We start from the raw sequence: 13,089 nt of genomic DNA on the forward strand, positions 1-13,089 counted from the left end.
GATGTATGGCTTAGATGTAGCTGCTCGGCCATGGAAACCCATTCCATGAAGCTCTCTGCGTACTGTATGTGGGCTAATTGGAAGGTCACATGAAGTTTGGAGCTCTGTAGCAACTGAATGTGCAGAAAGTCAGCGACCTCTTTACACTATGGGCTTCAGCATCCACTGACCCCTCTCTGTCAGTTTACGTGGCCGACCTCTTCATGGCTTCGTATGATCAAGCCGACAGTTGACTTTGGAATATTTAGGAGAGAGGAAATTTCACGACTGGATTTGTTGCACAGGTGGCATCCTATGACAATTCCATGCTGGAAATCACTGGACTCCTGGCAGCGGCCCCTTATTTCACAAATGTTTGTAGAAACAGTCTCCATGCCTAAGTGCTTGATTATATACACCTGTGGCCGGGCCAAGTGATTAGGACACCTGATTCCGATCATTTGGATGGGTGGCCAAATACTTTTGGCAATATAGTGTATATGCCTTCCTGCTTGATCATTGAACATTGCACACCGGTGTTTCTCTGAAACCTAATCTTTGCTTAGTAGTTTCACGCAACCTCTGTGCTTCAGCTCTCCTTGTTGCTTTTGCTATTTTGTGCACATCCTTGCTGCACACTTTTTCGTAATTATATATTTTTTCAATTTACTCCCGGCAGCCTTCTTTACATTTTTGGGGTCTTGCTCGGAACACACCTTCCAACCGTTCGGTACAGAAACTATGTGTTATCACAAATATTATTAATTTAACACAAACTTTGGGCTTATGTCAGGCTGATTAGAAAAATAAGTACTAACCAAATCTACTGCATAAAAAGGGACTCATAAGTAACTGACGCAAAATAAGTTTGTTAATATATAAAACAAACTTATATATATATATATATATATATATATATATATATATATATATATATATATATATATAATATGTTTCTAAACTAAACTGTCAATAAAATAAAGTGCAAATGAAAATGCAGCTTGACCACTTTAGTTGTAATTTTTGCCTTGAAGAAACTTCTCTATGACTTTAGCACCAGACTTGGCGGCCCTCTGAGGACACTCACAGCCTAACAATGGTCCTTGTGACTGATGTCCTGAATGAGTATAAATACCACCTTAAAGGGGGCCTATTATGCAAAACCAACTTTTCTTACCTATTGGTACTTGTTTTTGTGAATTTGGGATCTGCATAAGTCCCGGAAATGTTAAATAAAACCATGGAGGAATAGTGTAGATATTTATAAAACAATCATGCCTTTCTTCAGACTTCCTCCAAAAGACCAGTTTGGAATTTTCCCAACTTGTGACGTTTTTTCCATTTTCCCATGTCCCATTGGTGACATCAGCGGATATCTCTATACATGGTAAAGTTTACCATTGTAGTCCAACTTTGTAGTCAATAAGTTCCTTCTTTTACTCTATCCTTTTGTTGTGGGGCAGACTGGCTCTTACATACATATGCATCCGCTGATGCCATTTCTAATACAAAGTAGTGTATACTGTATTTCTAACTTAAAGTACCAGTCAAGTGGAAAAATAAGTTGCCTCTATATTAAAGCTATTAGAATATAAATCTATGCTAGAAATATATATATTTCATATCTATTTGCGAATAAATAGATATGAAAATAGTATCAATCTCACAAAGATTCCCGAGCCATTTTATGAGATAATGAGGAAGCCAGTCACGTGAGGAACCACAGAGCCCTTCCCCATCAACAGCAATGCTAATCAAGCAGACTTTGTGAGAGTCAACAATGATTACTTTTGGAAAAATTATGATCCAGAACCTTATATTTTTTGTCATGTCTGTGTTGATCATGTTTTTGTTTTAGTCATGTTTTGTTTTGTTTAGTTATTGGACTCTTTAGTTTCTGGTTGTTCACTCCCTTGTTTTGTTTCCATAGCAACCCATTAGTTTTCACCTGTCACGTCACGCACCTGTTTCACGTTTTGAGTCACGCACCTGTTTTCGTTAATCATGTCTGTGTTATTTAAGCTTTTCTTTTTCTGTTGGTCAGCCTGGCGACATCCGCATTTATGTTCTGCACATTCCTGACACTTGGTTTCATGTCCATCGTTCATGCTGCTCCTTTAGTCCATGCCAAGTAAGTTTTTGTTTATTAATGCCACAGTTAGTGTTTTTTGTTGTTCATAGTTTCTGCCTTTGTGCAAGTTTTGTGTTTATAGCCAAGTTTTGTACCTCCACTGTGAGCACCTTTTGTTTGTTCCCTTTTTTTGAGTGTTAATATTAAATCATGTACTTACATTCCCGTCTCGCCCGAGCCAATTTTCCATTGCCTTCAGGAAAAACAAAACCCAAGGACCAAGTCTTGACATTTTTGAGCCCGAAAAAAAAAAAAAGGATGAGCAAAAAAATTTAGAAAGCTGACTCCTACCCGGCGGATGCAACTTTATTGTGACACTAGCATCCACACCATTGCTAGGTGCTAAACATACAAACTGACTGTTTTAAACCATAATACAACCAATACAATGTTATATTTCTACTCTCGCTGGGATGTTGACTGACATTCCTTTGAGACGAAAATTCAATCACAATCCTCACGAAGTGTTAAAAAAAGGTTGCTGCAACAAGCATCTTTTTGTGTCTTTTACGCCACCTCGGGACGTGAAAGTGTGAATGATAAACACCACATCTCTTTCCTATTTTTGCGCATTTTCTGTATGACTGATCTGATAATATGGTCGGAGTGCAGAAGCGTTACTCCAGTGACGTAGAAATCTATGGAAATTCCCGCAGGTGTTCGAAGCGGAATATTCAAAATGGCTGACTGAATTTGTGGCATTTTAGATGGTATTTTCACATAGTCCGGGGACCAGTACCGGTCCGTGACGCATTTGCTACCGGGCCGCACAGAAACAATAATTATTTATATACTACCACATTTTCTCCGACTTAACTTTCGCCTGTCCCACTAAACACACCAATAAGTTTGTTAATAGATGCATATTACAACTCCTTTGTTATAGTCCATGAGACAATGCACATTAATGGACATTTAAAATGTTAATGTGCCAGATTGTAGTCAAAGGCTAATTTTTAATGCTCATTTTTTTTGCAGTTTTTATCTGCCACACGTCGAAAGCCGGTCCGTGAAAATAATGCATTAAACCAGTCCCTGGTGGAAAAAAGGTAGGTGGAACCCTGGTCTAGATAACATAATGTGTTTTTAAAATTTTGCAAAGATTATTTTACGGATCGTCTTTAAGCCCCTGTCTGACCTTTTCTTCAGGATGCACCATTTTTATGGGCGATTCTATTTAGTTGCCTCCACTTCGACTGTGTCTTCTTCCCGTCAGACATGTTGTAGTTTTGGCGCTTCTATAGCGAGTCTACTGACAGATTTAAAGTTCCAGTAGAGTGGAAAAACAAGTTCACTTGATATGCTTATTTGTGTTTTATTGTATTGATTAAACCTGGGTCCCCCAACCTTTTTTCCACCAGGGACCGGTTTAATGCATGCATTATTTTCACGGACCGACTTTCTACGTGTGGCAGATAAAAACAGCAAAAATATAAGCATGAAAAATTACCCTTTGGCAATGGACAATGTCCATTAGTGTGCATTGTCTCATGTACTATAACAAAGGAGGGTAACACTTTAGTATGGGGAACATATTCACCATTAATTAGTTGCTTATTAAAGTAACAAAGACTTAATTTTGAGTTATTTGGACACTAGGGGAACATATAAGAGTTAGGGTTAGGGTTACTAATAAGCAATAATTCTGGGGTTATTGAGAGAATACTCTTAGTTAATGGCTTACTGGTTGTATAATAAGGCCATGCAGAATAAGGCATTAATAAGTACTTAATAATGACTAATTTAGAGCCAATATGTTACTAATTTGCATGTTAATAAGCAACTAATTAATGGTGAATATGTGTTCCCCATACTAAAGTGTTACCCAAAGAAGTTGTAATGTACATCTATTAACAAGCTTATTGGTGTGTTCAGTGCAGGGGTCGGCAACCCAAAATGTTAAAAGAGCCATATTGGACCGAAAATACAAAAAAAAAAAATCTGTCTGGAACCGCTAAAAATGGAAAACCTTGTATAAGTGTTATACTAAAGACAACACATGATGTAAGTGTCTATATTAGCCTACTATCAAAATGACTATGTGTCGCAGGCTAACGCAAATCTTTGTTGACAGAAATGTTGAAATGTAATATTTATTCTACACATTTTTACAATATTCGAAATCATTAGTAAAATGGAGGCTTCTCAGAGGGTGAGATAATTCCTGGGAATTACTGGCTTAGAAAGGCCAAAGGTATAGATGTGTGTGTCCAATGGATTTATTACAATCTTTGTTAGCTGGTTAACGTTTGCTGTGGTCTGGAACAACATGGCACACAAACAACTATGACAAATGCAGCCAATATTACATACAGAAAATGTGTTATGAGACATGCAAATATAAATTGAATTAAGAGGACTTAAAGGAAATTAAATGAGCTCAAATATACGTACACACGAGGCATACTGCAATATGTACATACAGCTGGCCTAAATAGCATGTTAGCATGGATCCCTGATGTGGGATCTCAGCCAGGATGTCGTTGTGGCTTGTGCAGCCCTTTGAGACACTCGTGATTTAGGGCTATATATCAAGACTTGGACTATGGCTTGGTTTGTTCTCCCGAGGTGCAAGTGAATTGGACCAGATGTGGCGTGAAGGTAAATACATGATTTATTTAAACACTATAACTACAAAAAAAAAGGATCAAACAAAAGGCGCGCACAGGGGCGGAGGTACAAAACTAAACTATAAACACAGAACTTGCACATTGGCAGAAACTATGAACAATTAAACAAAACTTGCAAACTATGGCATGAATAAAGAAAACTTACTTGGATGAAAAAACGGCATGAAAAAGCGCAGCAAGGGTCATAAGTGTGTGGAGAGTATAAATGCGGGATGTCGTCAGCACGACAAACTGAAAAGAATGAACTTAAATACTATAGACATGATTAGTGAAAGCAGGTGCGTGACTCAAAACGTGAAACAGGTGCGTGACGTGACAGGTGAAAACTAATGGTTGCTATGGTGACAAAACAAAACAAAAGTGCACAAAAAGTCCAAAAACAAAACAGAACATGACTAACACAAAAACATGATCACACAGACATGACACTATATAAGTAAACTTTAATTGATTGATTGATTAGCTTGCAGTCATACACTGACCAAATATGCCTGATTAGCACTCCAACGAGTCAATAACATCAACAAAGCTCACCTTTGTGCCTTCACGCACAACATTAAAAGTTTGGTGGACAAAATGAGACAAAAAAGGAGTGGCATAAATCGCGTCTTAGAAAGTCGGAGAAAGTTGTAGGACAAAACGGCGCTCGCCAAATAGTCTCTAATCGCTGAAGCATATTTCATATAAACACGGAGATTCCTAACAATTAGGGAGGTTTGTGTCATGTCCTACAGAAACCATATTAAAACAAAAAATATATTTTTCCCCAATTTCTTTCCATTTTTCATACATTTTTGAAAAAGCTCCAGAGAGCATACTTGCCAACCTTGAGACCTCCAAATTCGGGAGATTGGGGGGGGAGTATATTTATAGCTAGAATTCACTGAAATTGAAGTATTTACATGTAGAGTATATGTAAAATATATTTATATTATTTATATATTATATATTATCTATATAATATATTATATATATTATATTATTTATTATTATTATTGTCTATTGTGAGCGAACTGTGGTGCTGAATTTCCCCTAGGGATCAATAAAGTACTTTCTTTTCTATTCTATTCTATTCTATTCTATTTCTTATATATATATATATATATATATATATATATATATATACACATACATATATATATATATATATATATATATATATATATATATATATAAAAAATAAATACTTGACTTTCAGTGAATTCTAGTTATATATATATATATATATATATATATATATATGTATTTTATTATATATATATATATATATATATATATATATATTTATATATATATATATATATATATATATATATATATATATATATATATATATATATATATATATATATATATATATATATATACATATAAATAAAATAAATACTTGAATTTCAGTGTTCATTTATTTACACATATACACACATAACACTCCTCTCTACTCATTGTTGTATTTGAAAGTGCAATGCTTTGCAGACAGTAACACAGCCTTTGAAGGAACGTAGGTAGGGGCAGTGTAATATTCTGGGTTGGAGTCAATAACCAGGCGAGGTGACGAAGTTAAGTCTCTTTACTTCATACTTTAGAACCGACTCCCACACTTGCCGTCAGGGTGCGCAATACAACATAAACCTTTGGCCAACCAAAAAGTAACCACAGAACACTTTTTGGTTGGCCAAGCGGACGTGACGACAGGCTGTCCTCACTCAGGTCCGCACAGACCTGGAGGGGGCGTGCCTTAAGTCCGGCTGGAAATCGGGAGAAATTTGGGAAAATGGTTGTCCTGGGAGATTTTCGGTAGAGGCACTGAAATTCGGGAGTCTCCCAGAAAATTTGGGAGGGTTGGCAAGTATACCAGAGAGCCACTAGGCCGGCGCCAAAGAGCCGCATGCGGCTCTAGAGCCGTGGGTTGCCGACCCCCGGTTTAGTGGTACAGACGAAAGTTAAGTCGGAAAAAATGCAGTAGTTTATAAATTAATTATTGTTTCTGTGTGGCCCGGTAGCAAATGCGTCCCCGGACTGGTGGTTGGGGACCACTGCTCTACACTGCAATGAAATGTTTGACAAGTAGAAAAAAATCGTAGTATGACCCCTTTAAACAAACGATCCCACTGGTCAGTTTTTTTGCAAATGAACCCTTCATGTTCCATTATGGAGGCCCCTCTCACACAGATGGTACATATCAGCATTTCTCACAGCAGATGTACATTCTACGCCCCAACTGACTCTCATGAAGATGGATTTCCTTCATGCTGCCAGCATGCACAGTGGACCTTTTCCACTGCAGACATTTGGACAGTAAAAAGAGCACAAATGGAACTATCAACAATGTCTCGCCTCCATTCAAGCATCCCAAGATGCAGCAGCAGTAAAGCATCAGGCCCTCGACTCTTGTGTAGTGCATTACTAAGACTAAATGGGATTATAGGTTCTTCCGAGACAAGATGACATTAATCTTCCACGCACCATTCAGCATATCGGAAACTATGCAGAAGAGTTCTCCCAAGTAATAATGTCATTAAATGTACATTTAATTACATTCAGGCGGGGTGGCTGCTGTAAGCAAGAATGGGCGCTGCCACATGTCCAAGATCCGCCAGAACAGATTTATGAGGCCCTGTAAATTTCTCTATTGCTGCACCACCAAGACAGGACCTTATTGAATACTCAAAGAGACAATGACAAAAGGGAAAGTGGGAAATAAAAAGAAGCCAGTTAATTGTATGTAGGTTGGGCATCAAGTGTCGTGAGTGCCTCATTTTAGAGATAGGTAATAGAAAGATTACAATTAACTATTGATTACTATTAATTTGATGGCACCAAAATGAGATATATGAAATTATATATTTGTGAGATATACAGTTACCATCGCCTATATCCACAGACAAGAGGTGACATTTTTGCTGGGCTATACAATTATTGCAGCAAAACAATATTATTGTCAGCATTATTTTGATTCCAAATTGAGCACTAATTTATTCATAACATTGTAGTTTTGGGACTAAAAGGCGCAACTAAAATCCTTTCATTTTTCAAAAATCGACAGTGTGGCTCTCTGGTTGTGCTTACCGACCTGAAAGCGGTTTTATTTAGTACATGGTGTAATGATAAGTGTGACCGGTAGATGGCAGTCACACATAAGACATACGTGTGCACTGCAGGTTGACTGACGCCTGTTTAATAAATCTAACCTTCGAGCAAGTACACTACAGGTTAGCAACCAAGCCCAAAACGTTGATGTTTCATTGAGAATTTAGAACATTACACTGCCAATAAATAAAATGTCTCAAAATGTTTTAGTATGACATCGGTGGGCTACAAAGCCACACTCCTTGATGGATTGTGATACATACTGTGATTCAACATTCGGGTATTATTATGGTGTGTGTATAAGGATCCCAAAATAGCACCTATTAGGAGACATGTTATCTGGCATTTTGTTTCATCCTATTATGCAAAACCAACTTTTCTTACCTATTAGTACCCGCTGCTGTGTATTTGGAATCTGCATAAGTCCTGAAAATTTGCGCGAGTCCGCCATTGTAGCCCGAGCTGTAGTCAATAAGTTATTTCTTTTTCTCTATCCTCTGTTTATGTGGTATTTATCCTCCGCTGTTGCCATTTCTAATGTAAAGTAGCCTACAGTTCTCACTTAATCTGTCAGTAGACTGGCTATGGATGCCCTAAAAATTACCGATACGACAGAGACGACTGGCAGCAGAGCTGTCGAAGTGGAGGCATGTAAATAAGACAGTGACGGTCTATGGTTTATGGTCTATGGTCAGACATTCAGAAAGCAACTTAAAGGTGGATTGTAAAACCTGCTCAGTGGCCTTGTGGTTAGAGTGTCCACCCTAAGATTGGTAGGTCGTGAGTTCAAACCCCGGCCGAGTCATACCAAAGACTATAAAAATGGGACCCATTACCTCCCTGCTTGGCACTCAGCATCAAGGGTTGGAATTGGCGGTTAAATCACCAAATGATTCCCGGGCGCAGCCACCACTGCTGCTCACTGCTCCCCTGTGGGGATGGGTCAAATGCAGAAGATAATGTCACCGCACTTAGTGTGTGTGTGACAATCATTGGCACTTTCACTTTAACATTATAACCTATGCAACATTTTGACCAAACAACCACCATTACATGTTATTTAATGGTTCAGAAAGAGTTTTCAGAAATAATTTTAATTGTCGAAAAAAAATCATAATATAAACCCTTTAATGCGCCTTATAATACGCCTTTTGTTTAAAAATGGACCTGAATGGGCCTGTTCATTGGCAGTGCGCCTTATGGTCCAAAAAATCCGGTATGCAAAACTAATGATGCAAGTAACCCTTTAGAATAAAACAAAAACTTTCTCGTTAGTATTTTTTACCATTGTAATTAGAAGTTTGATAATTGTTATCTTAAATGATTAAAAAAACATACAAATAAAATGGATTCTCACTCTTTGTTAGCAGAAATTGCACCTTAATGATATTGAACATCTTGAAGTACAGTTTTTCCCCCAGTTGGAGAAACTATTGTTGTTGGGTTTTTTGACCATCACTTTTCCAGCAAATTGGGCATACTGGCTCGTAATTTTTTTTCATTTGGTTCGACGCTGAAATATTCCCACACACACAGGAACATTTTGCTTTACAATCACCTTGTTTCTAATTTTTGTCACCTGGCGGTGCTTCTCACTGGCGACTAGTGAGAGTCGATGTCCGTGCATCCTGTGTGTGTGAGCTGGAGGTCTCGCCTCCTCCCACCCAAAATTGTGGATGACTGATAAGAGGTTTTCGCTGGTTTTTATTTTCAGTTTTTGAATGAGCGAGCTCGGGTATTGAGAGCGGTGCACAAAGTGAACCCTCTTGCACCCCGTTTGAAAGCAATAGACAAAGAAGACAAACACAAATACAGGCATGGTAATTTATCAATGTTGGCAAAGTTATCGAGTACATACAGTATATTCATATATCGCTCGATTAATTGATTAGGCACAGGTGAAGGTTCATTGCTGTAATCGATATTAATACAGGTTGCTCATTAAGAGGATACCTCCAAAAATGAAGAGATTGATTCACTTTTTGCAGAAGTCCATGCGCCATTCTGTGGTGTAGCTGTGGTATTAAGGAAGGAACTACAGCAGTGACGTGCAGTCACTAGAGGCAGGTGAGGCATCATGGAAAGAAAAAAAATGTAAAAAGAAAAAAAATTAATTAAATTGTTATATGTATGCAGTGATTATACTATAAAGTTATTTTCCATTTAACTTCACCAGTTTTAGATTATTTTTATTCAAAATCGCTGAATTTTCACATTTGCCGTTCAAATACTGAGAAGAGACGGTGCGGTGATCAGCAGCCAGTTGAGGCACGTCACTCAGTGCCTCAACATGGACAGACTCGGCTAACTGCTGGCCTTCTGTGCAGTGAGACTGTATTGCTATATGAATTATATTATACATTTCCATAGTTTAGTTAGCTGAGGTATATAATGTACAGTGTATTTTGTCAACAACTGTATGTGTGTAACGTATTTCTTGTGCTGAGCGATCATAAAACGGCTGCCAAAGACGCACTGGCTGAGGCTCCAGTAGCCCCGCTTCCTTCACCCCCGCCTTAGAATTGTTATATCAACTAAAGCCCACACTTAAACTTTCCACGTGCAAGATTGAATCTATTTAAAAAAGTTATTTCATAAGAAGCCAAAAAGTGCAAAAACAATAATGTTCGTGTTGGAGGAGTTGTGAATGACTGCAGGGCCACAACATTAGGTACACCTGCAGACTGCAGGTGTATCTAATTCACAACTCCTCCAACATGAACATTATTGTTTTTGTACTTTTTGGCTTCTTATTAAATAACTTTTGTAACCTATTTTTATGGGCTTTCCAATTTGTGATGTTAAGTTCCTGTTATGCGCTGTTATACAGTATATGCCTTGAGCTCTTATTTTGAAGGCGCCAAGAGCGGAAGTGATGACATGTTGTAGTGGAGCGGAGGTTTTTGAAAGAATGTAAATAAAGTGGTCCTCGTGTAAACTGGAGCCTCCGTGTTTGTTATTTTGTAGTTTCATACAGTATAGGCGACATTTATAAACCCTTGGTTACACTTTTTTAAATAGATTCAATCTTGCACGTGGAAAGTGAGGGCTTTAGTTGATATAACACACCTGTCAGGGGGTTCATTAATCCAGCACAACAGCGGCGAATGGACTTTATTTATAAGTAAAGGTAAGACCATAATACATTTTTTTTTATTAAATGTGCTTTTTTGTGTGCTACAGTTTGTATGTGTAAAGTTAAAGTTAAGTTAAAGTACCAATGATTGTCACACACACACTAGGTGTAATGAAATGTGTCCTCTGCATTTGACCCATCCCTTGATCACCCCCTGGGAGGTGAGAGGAGCAGTGGGCAGCAGCGGCGCTGCGCCTGGGAATAATTTTTGGTGATTTAACCCCCAATTCCAGCATTTTTTCTCCTCTGTTGACAGCAGTGTTGGCGCTAGGAATTTTCAAAATGGGGTCCATATCAAGTCATAAAAATGGGGTCCCACAGTATATTTTTGGGGTCCGACTTTTTTGTAAGCGTTTTGAAAACAAATGATAAACGTATGCATTGTCCTGTTATATCTCACATTCTATATTGTGTTTTGGAAAAAGGTTGTCATAAACGTTGCTTAATTAATTAAAAGAAATAATTTAAAAAAAAAAGACAAATTTGTATGCATATGTAAATTTATTCAGTTATAAACATTCATTCACTTTCTTTTTTCCTTCATGGATCTAAACTTTACCGCTGCTGGTAGTTTTTTCTATGTTTTTATTTAATAAGTTGTAGGTGTATTTATTTCAGTATAAAAGTGTAACAAGTGTTTTGCTTCAAAGGGTAGACTCATCACTCCGCAGCCTTACCCTGTATTTGATTAGGAAATGTTCAAATTCAGTAAATTATTTTTTAAGAAATGCTCTACCATACTGTCATGATCCGTGGTCCAGATCATGTTTTGTGTTTTCGGTTAGTTTTGGACTCCTTTAGTTCCTGTTTGTACATCTCTGAGTTGGTTACCATGGCTACCTATTATTTTCACCTGCGTCTTGTGTTCGGGACGCTCACCTGCTGCTAATCAGAGACATTATTTAAACCTGCCTTTGCCAGTCAGTCGGTCCGGCTTCTTTGTTTGCTCCACGCAACAAGTTACGTTGGTGATTCCTGTGATTCTTGATTTTTATTCCTGCGCTAAGCTTCGCCATAGCTTCCCATGCTATCGGCCCACTTTTCTGTTTATTCTTCTTTTTGTCTGCTTGTATCTACGGTGTATGATTTACGAGAAATAAATCATCTTCTACCTTCACGCTTTTGTCCGGAGTTGTCCGTTCTGCATCTGGGAAGAACGACCCCGCATAAAGATGCGACCCCAACGTGACACCATACGTTTAGAATCCACCCATCCATCCATTTTCTACCGCTTATTCCCTTCGGGGTCGCGGGGGGCGCTGGAGCCTATCTCAGCTACAATCGGGCGGAAGGCGGGGTACACCCTGGACAAGTCGCCAACTCATCGCAGGGCACGTTTAGAATCAAATATTAGTATTAGTGCTGTCTAATGGTAACTTCTTAAAATCTGAATAACTACACTTTTGAATTTGAATACATCATGATTAATCGAAGGTTATTACTATGTGCTTGCATTATATAAATAAATAAAAATATTTAAAAAATTTGGACACAATGCAATTTCATTGGCAGAATGTCTTACGGGGAACATTTTTTAAAGTCGTCATTGACCTTTTAACAACCAGCGCCACATTTTAGGTAACCATCCACTGTTACCCTTTGTGGAGAGGGAGTGGGGGGGTGGGGGGGGGGGGGGGGGGGGGCACAGATTAGGTGACCACAGATGAAGCTGTTCAAAGTCTGACCACTCCTCTGTGCATCAGTTGGGGACGTCTTTGCGCTGCTGACTTGTCTTCACTCAAGATGATATCCTGCTGGTCCCACTATGGACTGGACTCTCACACTATTAACTAGATCCACTCGACGTCCATTGCATCCATTGCACCGGTCGCCCGGGGGGTGGGGTCCCCACATCTGCGGTCCCCTCCAAGGTTTCTCATCGTAGCCCATTGGGTTGAGTTTTTCCTTGCCCTGATGTGGAATCTGAGCCGAGGATGTCGTTGTGGCTTGTGCAGCCCTTTGAGACACTTGTGATTTAGGGCTATATGAATACATTTTGATTGATTGATTGATTAAGCTAAAGTGAAGTGAAGTGAATTATATTTATATAGCGCTTTTCTCTAGTGACTCAAAGCGCTTTACATAGTGAAAACCCAATATCTAAGTTACTTTTTAAACCAGTG

General features: G+C 38.4%; 1 protein-coding gene across 6 annotated transcripts in view; it reads right to left on the minus strand.

The window, feature by feature from the left end:
* The window catches only part of khdrbs2 (KH domain containing, RNA binding, signal transduction associated 2), a 142,101-nt gene that overhangs the window by 91,715 nt on the left and 37,297 nt on the right, over nt 1–13,089 (minus strand). The gene's annotated exons all lie outside the window — the stretch shown is intronic.

Source organism: Nerophis lumbriciformis, linkage group LG02 (genome assembly GCF_033978685.3).
Source record: "Nerophis lumbriciformis linkage group LG02, RoL_Nlum_v2.1, whole genome shotgun sequence".
Taxonomy (NCBI): domain Eukaryota; kingdom Metazoa; phylum Chordata; class Actinopteri; order Syngnathiformes; family Syngnathidae; genus Nerophis; species Nerophis lumbriciformis.